Source organism: Tursiops truncatus, chromosome X (assembly GCF_011762595.2).
Source record: "Tursiops truncatus isolate mTurTru1 chromosome X, mTurTru1.mat.Y, whole genome shotgun sequence".
NCBI classification, from domain to species: domain Eukaryota; kingdom Metazoa; phylum Chordata; class Mammalia; order Artiodactyla; family Delphinidae; genus Tursiops; species Tursiops truncatus.
Genome location: NC_047055.1, coordinates 15,384,921 through 15,404,724, shown reverse-complemented (window position 1 = coordinate 15,404,724; position 19,804 = coordinate 15,384,921). Strand labels below are relative to the sequence as shown.

The 19,804-nt window shown below is 46.0% G+C and overlaps 1 protein-coding gene across 5 annotated transcripts in view; it reads left to right on the top strand.

Annotated features, from left to right (window-relative positions):
• Window positions 1-19,804, top strand: part of ZNF449 (zinc finger protein 449) — a 49,947-nt gene that overhangs the window by 9,156 nt on the left and 20,987 nt on the right. Inside the window, exon 3 of one of the 5 annotated variants that reach the window (XM_073799144.1) lies at window positions 12,550-12,626. The gene's annotated coding sequence lies outside the window, so the exon portion shown is untranslated. Of the gene's footprint in view, window positions 1-12,549; window positions 12,627-19,167; window positions 19,186-19,572; window positions 19,720-19,804 lie in introns of those variants that run through there. The other 4 variants (XM_073799147.1, XM_004329842.4, XM_073799145.1 and 1 more) reach the window with 4 other exon arrangements.

The following is a 19,804-nucleotide window of genomic DNA, read 5'->3' as shown; positions in this document are numbered from 1 at the left end:
CACTGAAGAAAGTAAACAAGGAAAAAGCATCTTGAAGGGTAGAATTCTTACTAATGTTTTGTTGAAAGAGATAACACAGAGAGATCCTCTAACTTGGTGTTTCTAAACTATTTTCTGGGAGAGTGGGGCCCACAACACACTTGGATCAAATAAAATCTTTCTTGAAGGTCCAATATGCAAAAATAGTGGACAATAGGAGCTGCTCTGGCAGAAGGATGGGCTAAGCTTAGAGCCACCCCTACCAGCTTCCTGCAGATAGACTTCAGGTAATCTATGAAACCTAAGAGAGAGATAGGAAGTTATTGGTGCATGTGCTTTTTCACTAAGGAAATCCATAATCCCCATGGCCTATAATTTTCATTTGATTTTAACAAGGAACACCGATATGCTAAAGTTTAAGGATCTGTTCTCTAGGGGTTCAAGGGGAATATTTTGAAAACCAATACTCTAGTCCAAATCTCTACCCATTTATAAATTAGAAGGCTAATAATGCTTGCATTTGGGTTGAATGACTTATTTCGTTCATAGCTCTTGCTGTAATTGGAAATTGCTGTTTCTTTATGTATGGTGTGTGACCCCCCCCTCGCCCTAGCCTGTGTGTTAGGCTCACTGGAGCAGGGATCTTGCCTATCATGTTCACTGTTAAACTCATGGAACATACAACTGGCAGTGTGAGGGGTACATAGGAGACTTTCAATAAATATTTGAGGTAAACGTGAATGAATAAAGGGCATTATCAAGAAAGTGAAAGAGCAACCCACAGAATGAGAGAATATATTTGCAAATCATATCTATTAATAGAAGCAAGGGTCTAGTATTCATAGCATTATTATTTGACGAGATTGGGGTGTTCCCTGGAAGGTTCCATTTGCAAACCTGATTTTATTTGTCCTGACTTGGAGTTAACCCAGGGTGAAAAGCCTTTCCTGAGGCCATTTGTCGAAAAGAAAGTTACTGGCAATTGGCTAATTTTATGGCTGCCTGAGGCTATGGTACACTTGAGAAGGCTGATGCTTTTGCTCTGGCTGATCTTGAGTTTCTGTGTAAGCAAGAATTGAGACTAAAGTAGACTTGTAACCTGTCTACATGTGCATTGAAGGTATGACCTAACATGAACACAAAAGTTGGGAGACTTATTGATTCAAGATATTTAATAAAATCTATTTCCAGTTGTTGGTTCACCACAAAGGTAACTGAGAAGAAACTTCAGTGACCGCAAGTGACAAAGAATACAAACAGTAAAAATTCATTCGGGAAAGTCACTAAACAAACAGCAACAACAAAAACGATAAAACAAACAAACTCCCAACAACAACAAACCTGGAAGAAGGGGAAAATGTGACTTCCAGAGTTGGCACATTATAGTATTTGAAATGTATAATTTAAGCAAAATGATCGAGGCATGCAAAGAAGCAGAAATGTGTAACCAATACAGAGGGGAACAAAGCAGTTCATGGGAACTGTCCCTGACAAGGCCCAGATGTTGCCTTACTAGATAAAGCCTTCCAAGAGCTGTATTGAATGTGTCCAAAGGTATAAATTAAAACATGCTTAAAAATGAAAGGAAAGTAGGAGAGCAATATCTCACCAAACAGAGAATATTAATGAAGATGGGGAAATTATTAAAAAAAAAAAAAAAAGAACCGAGTGAAAATTCTGAAGTTGAACAATACAGTATTGGAAATGAAAAGTCCCTAGAGAATCTCAAAAGCAGATTTTTGCAGGCTGAAGAGAGAATCAGCAAGTGTGAAGACAGCCTAATGGAGACCATCCGGTTTGAGGAATGGAAAGAAGAAAGGATGAAGAAAAATGAATAGACCCTCAGAGCACAGCAGAAGTGATGCTTTATGAATTCCAAGGTGAGGTCATGTAAGACCATGGAGTGTGCATTTTATTTTTCACTGGTATACAGTGGAGAGATTTTGTGCCCCAATTAAAGAGTCTGTGGCTGCATTAACTTAATGCCTGTTCTTAATCTGTATGTTTATATTTACTTTGGAGGTAGAACCACACTGTTTTGATTACTGTAGCTTCGTAGTAAGTTCTGAAATCAGAAAGTGTGAGCCCTCCAACTTTTCTTCTTTTCAAGATTGTTTTGGCTATTCAGGGTCCCTTGAGATTCTATAGGAATCTTAGGATGACTTTTTCTATTTCTGCCAAAAAAAATGTATTTAGGGTTTTGATAGGGAGTGCCTTGAACGTGTAGATCACTTTGGGGAGTACTGACATCTGAACAATATTAAGTCATCCAGCCCATTTACATGGAATGTCTTTCCATTTATTTCTTTAATTTCAGCAATGTTTTATAGCTTTCTGTGTACAAGTCCTTTGCCTTCTTGGTTCAGTTTATTCCTAAGTATTTTATTCTTTCTGATGATGTTGTAAATGGAATTGTTTTCCTGATTTCGTTTCTGGACTGTCCATTGTTAGTGTATAGAAACACAGTAGACTTTTGTGCTTTGGTTTTGTATCCCGCAGCTTGGTGAACTCAGTTATTTGTTCTAACTGTTTTGTGGGGGAATCATTAGGGGCCTCTGCTTTTTAACTGTCTTCATATACTATACCTTCAAGAGAGATTTCTTTGACCCAAGTGAACTGCAGCCTTTACCCATCCAAAAAGTAGCTTAGAAATACCCTAGATATATACCCACCTATCCGTCTCTACTTATAGTTCCAACATTCCATTTGTGAAACTCCTATGCAGCAAGATATTTTCTCTATTTACTTTCTTCTTTTAAAAAAAAAGATTGTGTTCACCTGCACTTTTTCAATGGCCTAATGGCAGTCTCACTGGCACTATTTCTCTCAGATCACTCATCCTGCTAGAACATGCAGCTGCCCATCACCCTGGCCAGTGTGTTACAAATTGGAAACACTTAAGTGAATATCAACAGAGGCCTCCCTGAATAAACTATAGTGAATCCATTCCACAGACTACACTGAAGACACTGCAAACAATGTGATGGATTTCTGTGCACTAATGTGCAAAGATGGCCATATATATTAATGAAAGAGAAAGCAAGTTTGGAAGACAATGTACATAAAATAATACCATTTTTCTTATACTGGAAAAATATTTTTATGTTGAAATATCTGCATAGATACCCAAGATATAAAAAGGGCCCCTCTAGAGAGTAGAATTGGCAGAGGTGGGGTTCAGCTTGTACTTTTCACTCTGTGTTCGCTACACATTTGATATTTTTCAGAGCTACTGAAAGTTTTATGTCATGCTAAACATAGCCCATGAATATACATATATTCAGTGTAAACCAACAAATGTAGTCAGCTAAATGTCAGAGGGGACCTTTGATGTTTTTCTCTGTAGCTCATATAGCCTTAACTTGTTAAAATCTCATTAACTGAGATATTTGCTGCACTGGGATGCAGAGGATTCAGAAAGTGATTGTGAAAAGCAGACAGTGCCCATTGAGAAATTTGTGAAGTTTTCAAACTAGGATGTAACTGCGTCTCAAGCTCAAATAAGTGACTGTGAGCCATATGGAAGTAAACAGAGCACAGACCTACCTCCAAATTGTCAAAGACTCTCCTGTGTCTTTCCGTTGGTAAAAGGGAGGGTGGCAGTTCGTGGACGCTGCAGTGAGAGATGTCAGCTAAGAGCTCCGCAGCAGCCTCGCGTCGCAAACTTCACTAAGCCTCAGCCACCTCTGCGGGGCTCCAACTCCTCGAGCTCTGCTGGCAGAGAAGCTGCAGGGAGGTTCCGGCACCTGGAAGCCGGGGCCCTGCTGAGGGAATAATGCTTCTCAAAAGCTGTCTCTGGGGGCTTCCCTGGTGGCGCAGTGCTTGAGAGTCCGCCTGCCGATGCAGGGGACACGAGTTCGTGCCCCGGTCCGGGAAGATCCCACGTGCCGCGGAGCGGCTGGGCCCGTGAGCCATGGCCGCTGAGCCTGCGCGTCCGGAGCCTGTGCTCCGCAACGGGAGAGGCCACAGCAGTGAGAGGCCCGCGTACCGAAAAAAAAAAAAAGCCGTCTCTGGCAAACTGCCATCCTGAGCAAAAGCCCGGCGCACGGACTCCCGTGCAGTAGGCGCCTGGGGCGAAGCGCAGAGGTCCGGAAGCGGCCGTGGGGCTTCGGGGCCGCGTGAGACTGGCCTGTGCCTGCCCTTCCCTGGCTGCGTCTCCCCGACCCCGCCGTCAAATGGACTCGGAAACACTGCGACTTGTCTCCGGGAGTTGCTTGAGGGTTAAAGGACGTGGATGCCTCTCAGGCCCTGAGCCCAGTGGTTGGCACAGACGAGCGCTCAGCACCCACGGAATCAATGCAACCAGAGCACGGACGCCACCCTCCCCAGCAAACCTCAATTTAACAGATGCCTGCCAAGAAAATGACGTCTTCTCAGTGTCCCCCGAGTCATCCCCTCGGTGCCAGACTCTGGGGCAGGTTTCTAGGGCTCAAAGGTGAGCAAGTTAAACACGGCCCCTGCCCTCCGACGGGGACAGATATATGATTCCTCCACTTGGCTTCAAATACGCGCGCGTTTGTCAAGTAAAATCAGGGTCACCCTCAGATCGGGCCGATGCACCGTAGGGGAAATCTGGAAAGGCATCTGCTGCAGGAGCAGCTGGGGAAATGCAGGGTCGGGAAGGGCCCCCGTGGGCCTTCTCTGCGAGGGTGCTGTGGGGGGCCAAGGGGACTGAGAGGTACCTGGTGGGAGCGCTGGCTGGCCGGGGCACTCCCCCTCCGCGGGGTCCCCCTCCTCCGGAAGACGGCCACCGCCCTGGTCAGAGGCCTGAGCGTGGTCACCGCAGCCTGGGCACGCGCCACACGAGATGATGCACGAGGCTGACGCCGCTGCCTCGCGGATGCCCTCTGGTCACAGTGACCTCTCGGGGCCTGAGCCTCCTGCTGTCTGTCCTCAGCCTCGGTGCCCCCAAGGGACCCTGCTTCCACCCTAGTAGGTGACACGGGCCCCATGCTCCAGTGTGTGGGTTCATCACATGCAAGGCCCACCCCTGTGGCCATCCAGCCAATGAGGGTGCAGCTGGCGGGCTCCTGTGGCGGCTTTCTGGAGCTATCCGGATGCAGAAGCAGCCTGTGCAAAGCTTCTGAGGCCAGAGTGTGCCTGATGTGTTCAAGGAAAAGCCAAGTGCTTGGAGCAGTGTAGGTGAGAGATAGAATAGTAGGAAATGTGATCAGAAAGAGAATAAGGATTCAGGCTTCTACTGTGCATGAGATCTGAAGTCCCTGGAGGGTTTGGATCCTTAGAGAGGCTTCTGTCTTATGTTTTGGAAGGACGCCTGTGGCTGCTTGACTGTGAACAGGTTATAATGGGCTGAAGAGTGAAGCAGGAAGGCCAAGTAGAAAGGTACTGCTTCATGCCTGGGCACAGTGGCGGAAACTGTGCGCCCTTCATGCCCTGCAGAGGGAGACGGCAGAAGAGCTGCAAAGAGGATCATCTGATGGAGGAGATGGAAAGGGAGACGCCCGAGAACCAGGGGAGAGCAGTGTTCGGACAACGAGGGGAGGTCTATGGGGCGTGGGGGGCATGGTGTTGAGTGCAGGGGGCTGGAAATGTCTACTGGGCTTAGGTGATCACCAGTGGCTGTGGGATGGATTTGGGCAGCAACAAGTCACAAGGGGAGAATAGAGAGTGTGGTCTGTCCTTTCAGCAAGTGTCAGCATGAAAAAAAAATGAGACAGATGGGGAAGAATGAAGGCAAGGTTTTTCCTTAACGTACTAGTCATGGTTGAGCCTTTAGAGTGTGTGCTCTGTGCTGGTACCGTGCTGAGCACTTGACGTGCAGCCACTGATTTCATCCGCCAAGTTTTTCATGGTAGGTGTTATTATTATTATCCCCACTTTATAGATGAGGGTCCTGAGGCTAAAGGAAGTGGAACAACTTGCCTGAGGGTGCCAGCCAAGGGGGAAATGGGATGTGGGCCTGAGCAGTCTGGCTCCATCATTGGTGCCCATGAGCACAGGGTCACGCTCAGAGGCCAGAGCCTGGAGACACCCATCCTTCTACTCCTTCCCCCTTCATTCCAGAAACACTCCCCAAGAGAGTGGTAAAGACCCCGGGGAGAGGGGTTGGTTGACAGATCAGGAGGAGGTCTGGGGTGTGTGCTAGCATCTTTCCCTGGCTTTCTGATCCTTGTAAGCTGTGAGTCGGTGTATTTGCTTCTTGCTCCAACTTTAGGGGCAGTGGTTTTCCTTTAACATCTGATGTATGTGAAAAGAGTTGTTGATTTTCAATTTGTTCATCTTTTTTCTTGTTATGAGGATGAGAGTCATGACTTCCAAGCTCCTTACTTGCTGGGCAGGAAACCTGGTTTTATTTTTATGTCGGAGAATGTTCTGGTTTTTAGGAGATATGTGCTAAAAAAAAATTTAGGACTGAGGTGTCATGAGGTTAGAAAATGTCTTTGAAAAGGTTCAGCATGTTGGGGAGGAAGAGATTTTCCTCTACCCTTCTAGCTTTTTCTGGCTGGTCTAAGAATTAAACTTTTTAAAATTTTAATTTTATTGGAGTATAGTTGATTTACAATGTTGTGTTAGTTTCAGAAGTAATAAGACTTAAATTGACATGAGACTGATTAACAGGAGAAAATCACAGAAAAGTTTAATAATGTGTATACATGGGAGAGACCCCAGGAGAACTGAGTAACTCCCCCAAATGGACAAAACCTTCATCTTAAATACCAACTTCAGCTAGAGATAGAAAAGGATGTTGGGGGTAGGGGTTTTGAATGTAAAAGGGGAGGAAGGCATTTCACATGAAGATGGAAAAGCAAATGTTTGGTAAACAAATGTTTGCTGTGCCCTGCAGAGACAATGGGACCCGGGGTGGACTCTGATCTCTAAGAGTTGCCCCCCCCAGACCCAGCCCATATTCTTACAGGTGTCTCTGGTGATAGTTCTATTCTGAGAACAAGCCCTGTATCTAAATTCTTTAGGTGGTTAGGGGGAAAGTCAAAGTTTCTTCTTGAGTCTTTTGGACCTAAGAGACATTTTGGAGTGGCAAATTTTGCTCTCCTATGTGCACAGTGTTCATGGCAAGAATGTTAATGATAGTTGTGTTTAGATGGTGAATATTTGGGTGTTCATGGTGCTATTCTTTCAATTTCTCTGTATATTTAAAATTTTGTATATCATTTTGAATTTAAAAATCAAAAGGAAAATAGGAATCTAATCATGTGAAGGAGCTTGGTAGTGACTATTTCCCTAAGGGAAATTGTCAGCCTGGTGAGGTTTGACATCATAACGGACAAGGTGAAAGAAACCAGAGGCACACAACATGGGGATTCTAACTCTGCCAGAAATGATCTGGGCCCCCAAGTTGTTATGATCTAACGGCTGGGAGGAACAGGAAGTGGACTTAATATCGGGTGGAATTATAGATTAGTTTCAAATACCCTGGTTTGTGTAGGGGCCTCAAGTTTTGCACTTGGTTTTCTTGGACCCCATCTAGAATGACCCCAGACATCTGGCAGAAGCAAATGAAAATCCTCTCTGGAGTAAGCTGCTAGCATTCTAGGTCTCAAGTTATTCTTACAAATATATTTGAAACACAGTGGACAGCAGGAGTGCAAAAACACGTAGGCACAGATAGAAACAAGTCTCTGTGAATGCAAACCAGCAGAAACAGAGTCACTCTGCCCAGTTTGACAGGCACTTGCCAATAGGTTTTGGTTTAGTCTGTTCAGGCTGCTCTAACAGAATATCATAAACTGGGTGTCTTATAAACAACAGAAATTTATTTTTCATAGTTCTGGAGGTTGGGAAGCCCAAGATCAAGATGCTGACAGATTCAGTGTCTGGTGAATGCTCACTTCCTGATTCTTACACAGAGGTCTTCTTGCAGTGTCCTCACATGGCAGAAGAGAACTCTGGTCTCTTCAGCTCCTTGTATGGGCACTAATCCCATTCATGAGGGCTCTACCCTCATGACCCAATCACATCCCAAAGGCCTCACCTCTAAATACCATCACACTGGGGGTTAGGATATCAACATCTGAATTGGGAAGAGGGGGAACACAAACATTCAGTCCATAAGTTTGTTTTGTTTACTCTGTGAAGGTCTCTTTGCCCCTAATATTTTATTTTCTCATTATCATATTCTGCTTCACAGCAAATAGTTTGCATAGTCAAAGAAGGAATTACTTTGATGATTAAAGGCGGTTTGAAAATGCAGATTTTAAGTAGGTAAACATCAGGTAGATCTGGGTGGGCCATATTCCAAGTCTGGCAAAATCCACTATTAGACAAATTGTAAAAGAGGCAGAGAAGAAAAAGACATTAGGTAATAAACTTCTAATTGCATATTAATTACATGTTGATCATATGTAATATTTACTATGCCTGGAAAGCATCTCCAAACGACTTATTCTGCAATGACTGAATAATAGTGATGTGGTTAGTGCTTTCATTTGCAAGAGCGTATCTCCAATACTAAATAAGATAAGCCTGTTCTAAACTTTTAAGGTATAAGTAATATTTTAAAAATATTATACTTGATTATACTTACCAAAGGAACATTAATTTTTTTATAATTCGTTTTTGAATTTTATTTTTTTATACAGTAGGTTCTCATTAGTCATCCATTTTATACATATTAGCGTATACATGTTGATCCCAATCTCCCAATTCATCCCACCACCCCCACCCATCCCCCGCCGCTTTCCCCCCCTTGGTGTCCATACGTTTGAGGAACGTTAATTTTTTCCCTTTGTATTAAATATGGATTTAGTCCTTTACCTAAAAAGGAATTAATGTGATCAAAATGATTAACTTCCGAGACTTCCCTGGAGGTCCAGTGGTTAAGACTCCGCACTTCCACTGCAGGGAGCGCAGGTTCTACCCGTGGTCGGGGAACTACAATCCCTCATGCCACGCTGCAAAAAAAAAAAGAAAAAAGAAAAAAGAAAGAAAGATTAATTCCAGCCATCACTGTTGATTCATACCTAGTATCCAATCAGTCTCTGAAACTTTTGCTTCTGTGCTCCTCATTGCACGGTTGCCGGAGTCAATGCGTTCAGGTGAATTTGGGGGAAGACCAGTAGGAGGCTCCACAAGAGCTGCAGGAGGTCCTTTCCTCAGGCTGCCCTGGTGTTCCAGAACCTCTGGGTCTGCATAATGGCTCATGGCTGGTAATCGTGTGTAAGGATGATTCCAGGGCAAGGTACACTTAGTCCTTGTACAGTTGACTTATAATTTGCACCTGACTATACTCAGCTGGCAGAAAAACACGGACACAGTGGGTTAATACTTCCACATATTTGGGGGGGGGAGTCAACCCATAACCCCCTGTTTTAATTTATATTGGGCTGTATTAACTATTTATGTGGGATTGAAGGTCCAAGGGCTTGCATTTTGTAAAACCAATTGTGCCAAAGACTTTATCTTTCATTGAATCAGAGCATAGTTTTGGGTAATTTGACTATGGGGGAATTTATGCAAGGCAACAGTTCTGATGTCCTTTATTTTGTGTTTGATAACTCTCTCCTAAAAGTATAATTGGTACCTTTTTAAGATCTAGTGAGAATCTCCAGGTATAACTGTATTCGTGTTCTAATTCTGATGCTGATTAAGGCTATGAAGCTTTGCCAGTTGGTGCATATCAACAGATGCTAAAGTTAATTCAGAACCTCTCTTGTAGAAGTACAAAAGCCAGTTAGCATAATTTAATCTTTTGTTGCATAAATTCTTTTAGTAAATTTTGGATTTCCAATTGGGTAAAACTATGAACCTCTATTTTAGTTTTTTGTTCCCCTCACCATCCAGTGTTTTGCTTTTTGAGTAGTTACTGGATACTTCCAGGGTCCTCTCTGTTCTGCTTAACCCCAAATTTGGTTTAGATATAAAGACAGGTTATGCCTTACATGCATTAAAGCACTAGTAACAGGATCAGTACTCACATATTGAGGCTTTCTTGGGAGACCAGGGCAGCCTCCCCAAGTAGGTCTGAAAATGGCTTGAGTGAACAGGGAAAGGAAATTGACTTTGGGTGTTTATTCTGCTTAGGAGATGGAGCTGCGGTGAGGGATTTTGCTTTCACTGGGTGGGGCTGGCATGGTTTGAACTTCTGGCTTGCATCAAAGGAGGGAATATATGTACCACATCTTCTTTAAAATGATGTGGTCCATATATATATAATGGAATATTACTCAGCCATTAAAAAGAGTGAAATAATGCCATCTGCAGCAATATCGATGGACCTAGAGATTGTCACACTGAGTGAAGTAAGTCGGACAGAGAAAGACAAATATCGTATGATATCACTTATATGTTGAATCTTTTAAAAAGTGGTACAAATGAACTTACTTACAAAACAAAAACAGACTGATAGACTTAGAGAACTGAACTTATGGTTACCAGGGGGAAATCGTGGGGGGAGGGATTGGCTGGGAGTTTGGGATGTACACACTGCTATATTTAAAATAGATAACCAGCAAGGACCTGCTGTATAGCACAGGAAACTCTGCTCAATATTATGTTTCTAAGTGGGAAAAGAATTTGAAAAAAAGTTGTAATAAGAGGGAGAAATTGGGAAATGTATTCCACAATGAATGCATAATCCATGTACACAAAATGCTAAATAAAAACTAAGAAAAAACAGAGACATATAAAAAAAGGAGGGAGTACTCAGGCTCTCTTATCAGCTTGCCCACATGTAGGGGAGAAGGGGAAGGGGTAGTAGTAGGGCTTAAAATCTCTCAGCAAATATTAAAACCGAAGTAAAACACGTTACTACAGACGTTTCCTTGACAAACTCTGGGGTAGGAGCAATTATGACCTTCACTTTACAGATGAAGAAATGTGGCTTAGATAAATCATATTCTCGCGGTGATGGGATTTGAGCACACATTTATTTTATGTCAGTCAGTGCTTGTGTCTTTAACTGATATAAGGTAAAGTGGGGAACATTTGCACTAACAACAAGTTGATTTCCAAAGCAAGTGAGCAGAGTGTTCTTATTATGTCTGGATTCCTGTAAATTAATGAAAAATGTTGCACCAGTTATGTACAGTGTACAATTATCCTTTAAATTTCAGGATGTTACTGCTGGTATATGAATCCTTATTCCAGTTGGACATGAAGTTCACCTTTACATCAGTGCCTTGTACTGCATTAATGAAAATGTTCTGGCCTGAGGACACACATGTCCCTCTCTGCCACCAGCAATGCTGTAGACAGAGGCTGTAGGTTGGTGTGTCTGTAGGCTATGGAACTTCACAGTCTTGTGCCTGACTTGGGGCAATGACTCCCTGAGCACCATTAGTATCACCAGCAGCAGTGCTTCTGGCCTAGATGCCCATACTGGCACCCATCCTGGTCACAGGCAGACCTCGGGATCCCCAGCGCCAGCGAGAACTGGAATTGAGGTCATGCATGGCTGCAAGAGTAGTTGTCCTAGCTCTCTGGGAATATGGCACATGCCGAGTTATTCCAGCAATGCTTCTCAATAGCAGATGCTAGCAGAACTTTCAGGGATACAGATGGAATGTTCTCTCCTGAGAGAATACAAGTAATTTCATAGCCAAGGACCTGACCATCAGCGTGATGTGGAGACCAGCTCAAGACTCGGGAGCCCCAGCCCTTCTGATACTGCAAGGAGCATGAGCTTTGCCTCACTCCAAGACCTCTTCTTTGGAAATGGGCTGGAGAGGAGGGGAACAGTGCCACTGGGGAGATGAACTTTGAAGGGATTGAATATACAGTAGATCCAACCAAGACTGAGCCAAATCAAAGAGGTTGGCTGAGATGAGCACAGTGATGAATGCTAAGGTCATCTGAGCACTCCCTGCATGCCAGACACTGTTCTGAGCACTTTCGTAGTATCATCTCATTCAATCCTCACAAACTCTTAAGGAAGGAAGTGTTGTCCTCTCCGTTTTACAGAGGAGGAACTTGTGGATCAGAGAGTTTAAGGGACTTGCCCGAGATCCCACAGAACCGGGATTGGAAATTAAACAGTCTGTCTCCTGAGCTTGTACTCCTAACACTTCTGTGTGCAGCGTCATTTTCCTAATGTGGACAAATGGTACTCACATAACTATTACCGAGCAGGGCTGGAGTTTATCAAGCCGATTCATTTTGTGATGGCAGATAAAGATGCTACGTTACCTAGATGCATCTGAGTGTTTTATCCCAGGAGTTGTTCTGATAAGCCACATTTCTCACAGCAGTAACAATTGGTCTGGAAGAGAGAGCAAAAAAGGGGAGAAAAATTCTTTTGCCCCTTCTCCCACTACCTTTCTCTAAGTCCCAGGACCTGATTCATTAGACACCAAGAGGAGTCATGGTGACGCACAATGGCTCAGAACACTGTGGCCACATGCAATGGCAAGATCTGACAGTGGCTGCCACCACCTGAGTTACTCCATGTTCAGGGCTGAATACACTGAATTAGAGGTGCTGGAAGGCAGGGCAGACATTACCTATGTTTGGGTACCACCTGTGTATCTGTTGCCTGGACACTCAGCTCTCTTCTCTCAGGCTTTTCCTTGACTTGAGCAAAATCTCTCCATTAAAACTTCTCCCATGGGAGGAATTACAAAAAGTGTCCTAACAGTGTTCATTGCATTTCAACAGGTCCACTGGGTAATGTCAGCGATTGTGGTCTCAAGATCCAATTACCCCGTGAAAGCTGCAAGGCAATTCAGTCCCAGGTAGGATTCTCTACACTTCCTTGATCTCTGGATCCAGCCTTGGCAATGACTCTCAAATGACTGCTTTTTGTTAAACACCAATTCACATAAATGGGGTGTTTAATTGTAGAAAATATGGCTGTGAGTGGTCAGACTTCTCACGCCATATTACCTTGTGAGTGTCCGATATAGAACAAGTATATAGTTAACATTAAAGTGTGTGACCCATGTGGATATTGTCTAGAAGTAGGACATGGATTTTTACAGGATGTTTTTACTAACAGTGAGGACAGGGCTTTGTGTTTCTTACAGTGCTGCTGTTTAAGGAACTAAAATGACTATTATGATGAAATGTGCCTTGCCCCCATTATGGCTGTCCTACTCAGTCTCACATAACAACTGAGGAAATTGAGACACGTATGTGGAAGAGGGATCCAGGTCACACACCCCCTTCCTAGAGTGCAGGGAAGGCTCAGTCATCCAGGTTTCTTCTCACCCATGTAGAACCATGTAAAGGCACTAAGATACTGTTTTCAGTGTTCAAAACAAATAGAAGGAGGGGAATTGTTTCTTTGTCTTCCACAAGGATCAAGAGGAGGCAAACTGAAGGGGTGGAAGGCGGGGGCTCTGAAGCCAAACAAATTGGGTTTACACCCTGGTTCTGCTACGCACTAGCTATGTGACCTTGGGCCAATTACATGCCTTTCCCGTACCCCAGTGCCCTGCTCTGGGTAAATGGGCATGACAGTGGCACTCACCAAACCTGTTGAGACATGAAATGAGCCAGTGTATGTTAAGCCCTTTGGAGAAGTGCCTGGCAGGCAGACTCCCTGAGCAGACGTCTGCTGCTGCTGCTGTTGCTATTCTTATCATGAGTGTATTCCTGGTAAAATGGGGAGGACAAGGAAGCCTAAGAGACTGGAGAATGGGTGTCATCACCTCCACTTTCCCTCCTGAATGAGAACCTCTTAAAGCCACAGACAGGTAGAGAGTCTTCCCTGGCTAAGTCTGTGCTCTTATAGGTTGGTTGACTGTTTGGGGGTTTTGATGTCACTCTTCTGAGCCCCAGTGCCCTTCCCATGGAGAAAACAGGCTGAATCTGCGTCAGTCTGCCTTGGTGTTTGCACCTGTCTGTGTCTCAAATGTATGCTTCTGAGGAATCTTGTTTTATTTAAATAATTTTACAGAATTGACTTACATTTTTACATTCCTATAGAAAATACAAGTAAGAATTACATTTATAGAGATCAACTAATAATCCATCTTCCCGCTCCTTTCTTATATTCCCCCATCTTACACACCTACACCAGAAGAACTGCCGTTAGCAGTTTGCTGTAGAATTTTCAGATCCTATTCTTTGCATTTACTTTTATTGATATAGATGACTCTGAAGAAAGACAAATGGGATGATAAGACACATTGTTTTTCGAGTTTCTTTCTTCAACTACCATTTCTTGGAGATCTTTCCAGGTCAGTACGTAGAGGACCCCTTTATCATTTTCAATAGCTGTAATTTATATCATATTATTGATATACTATAATTTATTTACATAGGAAATTGAAAAAATTGCCTTTGTCTTCTTAAGTGAGTGTCTCTTTAGAATAACAAGTCATTCAACCAGATATTTTGCAAAAAAGTAAGATTGGATACAAGTTAAACACAGAAGATATTATATACTTGAAGAATAAAATATGAAATAACAGAAATGATATGTCCATTTCACACTGGCCACAAAACACATGTGAATATCATTTTGTAAACTAGAGGGAAATATGCTTGAAATGTTTTTATGTTTCCTGTTTTGAGACTAAAAATACCATTTCTTGCAGGATAGGAAAACTAATTATTGTCATCCTATCAATTCTTCCCAAAATACATCTATGAATTCAGTGCAAACATAGTCATGAACCTCAACAGGATCTTGCCATGAAATGAGCCGACTGAAGAGACTCTATGTGGAAACAGCCATGATGGTGAGCTGTTTCAAGATATGAAAATCTACATTATAGATTTAGCAATTAAAACAGGAATCAAAAATTTGTCCATGGAACAGAACAGAGATTCTCGACACAGACCCATGTATATGACAGAATGAAAGAAATGATAAGGTTGACATTTCAAATCAGACTATGCCCCAAAGCAAGGTCTTATGACCACTGCTGGAAACAAGTGTGTGTGGTGGGGAGGTGGCCGGGGGGCGGGGCAAGAGGCCCCAGGGTCCACTGGATTAAGTGGGTTTCATCATCTCTTTCAGGCCACCTCGGTCGGTCGTGCTCTCTTCCTGAAGCCATCTGTGGCGTCAACCAGTCATGGATAAAGGAGCCTCTGAAGTCAGTCCCAGGACGCCCTACCCATCGTCAGAAGGATGGCAGATGAATACCTAAAACCCTCCCTGGCCTCCAAAAACATAATGAGTTTTTTACTCGGTAGGCAACTGGGGAGGCACAGATATGATGTGGATTTGTCCAAATGGCTATGGATGCTGACACGAGCTGCACCAGGATGGAGCTGGCCATTGCCAAAAAGTTGTATAACCTACCTGCTTATGCCTATCTGTAATTTTGGAAAATGAAAAAAAAATGTAGAGGACTTCCCTGGTGGTGCAGTGGTTGAGAATCCACCTGCCAATGCAGGGGACACGGGTTCGAGCCCTGGTCCAGGAAGGTCCCACATACTGTGGAGCAGCTAAGCCCGTGCACCACAACTACTGATCCTGAGCTCTAGAGCCCACGAGGCACAACTACTGAGCATGCATGCCACAACTACTGAAGCCCGTGCACCTAGAGCCCGTGCTCCACAATAAGAGAAGCCACTGCAATGAGAAGCCTGCGCACCGCAACGAAGAGTAGCCCCCGCTCGCTGCAACTAGAGAAAGCCCGTGTGCAGCAACGAAGATCCAACACAGCCATAAATAATAATTGTAGAATAACAAACTCTTCCCTTGTTTCACCTGTTAAAATAAAAGGTACCTGTCACTCCTTTTCATTTGATATGTTGTTATGTCGATACAGTTTTCCTGGGTTACACTGGAGAGGGGATTCTATTCCTCCTAACAGTCTATGCAGGGGCTCTCAGACACAGCGGAGATGGTGAGATCACACTACATGTCAGATTTCTTCCATCTTTAATCTGAAAAAAAAAATGGAATAGTTATGTAGTTCTAAGTCACTCAAGGAAGACATCCACTGCAAAGCAAGCACACTGCTTCTCTGCTGGCCCTGAAACTGCCCTCTCCGCCCCCAAGAGACACTCTACTGCTGGGAGGCACCGGCCACAAAGAGCCCAGGCCAAGGAAACATTCCCCGTTGCCCACTGGCGGGGGCTCCTGCCTCCAGAAGCATCCCTTTCTCGGAGGCAGCAGGTGGAATCCCTTCCCCCGCCTAGAATCCCAAGGTGGCCCGGCCTGGGGAAGCTCCTTCCATGTCCCCAGGCAGCATCCCCAGCAGCCTGCGGTAAACCAAGCAAACCAAAACAGCACCGCAGAGGCTTGGAAATTCATGCTGTCCTCCCAAGCGCAGCCCACGGCAGGAGGCCAGGGCCTGCTCGCCAAACCTCAACAGGGGCACTGCAAGCTAGAGCAGCGGTCCCCAACCTTCTTGGCTCCAGGGTCCGGTTTCCATGGAAGACCATTTTCCCACGGACGGGGGAGCGGGGGTGGTCCAGGCGGTAATGGGAGGCGTGGGAAGCCGCAGACAAAGCTTCGCTCCCTCGCCCGCCCCTCACCTCCTGCTGTGCGGCCCGGTTCCTAACAGGCCTCCGACCAGGATAGGTCCTCGGCCTGGGGTTTGGGGACCCCTGTGCTACAGTACCCAGCTCCAACAGACCCCAGTGTCTCCTGACACGACACCAAAATGTCCAAGACACAATGGAAGATCATCCTTCATACAAAGAACCAGGAAATTCACAACCTGAATGAGAAAAGAGGATCAAGTGACACTAACTCCAAAGTGAATTAGGTGTCAGAATGATCTGACCATGATTGTAAAGCATCGACCATAAAAATAATTCAGCAAACAATTAAATGTTCACACGGGCTTACTTCTAATAGCCAAAAGCTGGAAACCACCCCCAGGTCCTTCAGTGGGTGACTGGTTCAACAAACTGTGGTACATCCATACCATGGGATGCTACCCAGCAATAAAAAGGAACAAATAATTGTTACACAGAAGGATGTGGATAAATCTCCAGTGAATTATGCTGAGTGGGACAAAAAAAGCCAATCTCAAAAGGTTACAGACTATATGATTCCATTTATAAAACATTCTTGAAATGACAAACTTCTAGAAAAGGAGAACAGATTCGTGGTTGCCAGGGGTGAGGGGTCTGGGAATGGGCAGGAGAGGAGTGGATGGGAAGGACAAGATGTGGGTGCGTCTACAAAGGGGCAGCAGGAGGGCCCCTTGCAGTGATGGACTGTTCTGTATCCAGACTGTATTCATGTCAATATCCTGGTTGTGCCTTGTGCTATAGTTTTGCAAGATGTTACCTACCACTGGGGAAAGGAGGGAGAGGGGAGAGGAGACCTCTCTATTTCTTTCAACTGCCTGCCGCTCTACAATAATGTCAAGATTAAAAGTTTAATTTAAAAGAGGGACTCTACTAAGAGATATTCCCCAGCCCCCTTCCAGAAAAACCCCAAACCACCATTTCTGAGGTCTTTCTCTCCGCACTGAGGAACCTTGACTTCAGAAACTCTTTCTTGTTAGCATCCATGCTCCACCCTCTCGGTGTCAGTGAGGCCATTCCACAGCCCTGACTGCTAACCCTAATATACAGCTAAAAGATTTGGCCACGCAGCTTGTGGGATTTTGGTTCCCTGACCAGGGATCGAACCCGGGCTCTCGGCAGTGAGAGCGCAGAGTCCTAACCACTGGACTGCCAGGGAACTCGATGGCTAAGAGTTTTGTTTGTTTGTCAGGGCGGGGGTCTTGCTCTGTTGCCCAGGCTGGAGGGCAGTGGCTAGTCACAGGCGCCATGTGGCTACTGATCAGCAGGGCAGTTTTGACCTGCTCCATTTCAGACCTGGGCCTGTTCACCCCTCCAGAGGAAAGCTGGTGGTCCCCCGCTTCCGGGAGGTTCCCAGATTGAAGCTGAACTTAGTGCAGACACGCGATCACAGAGCGCCCTACAGCCCGGAAGTCCAGGGCTCAAGCGGTTCTCCCGACTCAACCACCGGAGTAGCTGGGACCACCGGCGTGTGCCGCCGCACCCGGCCAGCTTACAGTTTTAAGCACTGACTACGTGCCAGCAGTGTGATCAAAATGTACGCGCTGCTCTCCCTTTAATCCTCAAAATAATACCAGAAGCCATTTTAGCAAAGGGGAAACTGAGGCGCGAAGAGGAAAGTAACTTGTCCCAAGCCACGGAGCCAGTGGGCAGAGCCAAGATTCGAACCCCTGTGATCCAAGCTGACACTGGCTATTGCAGCAGTGACCTGCCTCCCTGTGGAAACAGGCCCTCTTCACTGTTCCCTCTGTGCGCTTGGGGGGAAATCTGGAGGATGGAAGTTCCAGACTAAACTACAAAGTCACTTGCCCGTGTAGGTCTACTCAGGGCAATCAAGAGACTCCGGGTGGGGAAGTACGACACCGTGATGTCCCAGTCGCGGCCACCAAACCGCACACAAAACATCTCTGTCGCACTCACTCACCTATTCCCTCCCCTCCGTCTCGCAACCTCTGTCTGCATGTATTTTAAAAGACTCACAGCTTCTTGGCAAGCTGTGCGGGTGCAGCTTCTGCACGCTGTTGTGGATCTCCTGGGACAGGATAGTCGGCAGCTGCTCCAACACCAGCAGCGCCAGGACCTGCTTCATGGTGCGCATCTCAAGCCAAAGCCACCCAGCCGTGGCAAAGCTCCAGAAGCCGCCTGAGGGTTTCTGGGGGACCAGCGGCAGAACACATAGAAGCGCAGATGTCACGCTTCCAAGCTGGGCCTCGCATGGCTCCAGGCGCAGAAACTACTCTGCTATCACAATGAGGACTACTTTTTGCTCCTGGGAGTTGGGGTCAAACGCAGACCATCTTGGTCCGGAAACCAGCTGCGACAGCTGGCGAAGGCGCCTGGCGCCTCAGCCAACAATACACGGAATCCGCAGGAGTCGGCGTACCCCTGGGGCCACCCAGTCCATGAGCCCAACTCCAGCCCAGGCGGAACAGATTCAAGTGCCTTGGCCTCTGTAGGCTCGCGACAGCGGGGCGCCTGCCCCAGGTCTCGCTTCCACCAGAGCCTCTGGGAGGCACAATCGCAGGCAGCTCTTTCTTCTCTGTCTTGGACCAACACTAAACTTTGGCGTCCAGAGACACACACACTCACAAACTAGCTCGGGACGAATGTGAGGACTACATCTCCAGAATGACATCATCGCCTCTGGCCTGGCCACAACTCACGGCTGACCACCCAGAAGGGAAAATTTGACTCCAGGGGCGGGACCTGCGGACGACCAATTGGAAGACAAGAGGAGGGGCCATATGGGCTAACCTAAAGACCCAAGAGCCCTCTGGTGGCGGCCGAAAGCAGAGAGGAATGCACGGGGTAGTTTCGTCGAAGCTCGGTTCTTTACGAGAAGAAAATACAAAGGTAGCTAGGCCACTGTGACCCGGGAGCGGAAGATCAGAGTCATTATCCCCAGAAAAGTTTATTGAAATGCAAATTCTCGAGTTCATGCGAGATCCAATGAGTATGGGTGTCGGGGTAGAGCGCAGAAATCTGAATTTTTAAGATTCTCGCAAAAAAATTCTTCCTAAAAAGAGAGGTTTGAGAATCACTGATACAGTCATAACAGATTTAAGGATGTCCCCAGTCGCTCCGGTTACTCTAGGGCTGACGGGAGAGAAGCCCTCACTAGGATCTAGAACTGGAGCACGCCCCACCCAGTCCCCGGGAATCTAGAGTCGCTTAAGACCGGAAATGGGATCGCTTCCAAAAGCGGCCTCAGGCCGAGGGGAGACCAAGGAAACTCCCAGCCTCTCCCGCGTCAGCATCCTTAGGGGCCGAGATCTTTAGGCGAGTGGCGTGTAGCCTGCCGGGGGTTGTAGTCCGCAGCCTGGCCGCGCGCCTGCGCCCTGGGCAGCTGCCCCCGGTGAGCCTGGGAGAGCCGTGGGCGCTGAGGCGGTGAGTCCCGGAGCGGTCAGAGGGCGTGGCCGTCCCTGGGGCGCGGGCGCGGGGAGCGGGGCTCCCTTCCCGCTCGGGCTGCGCT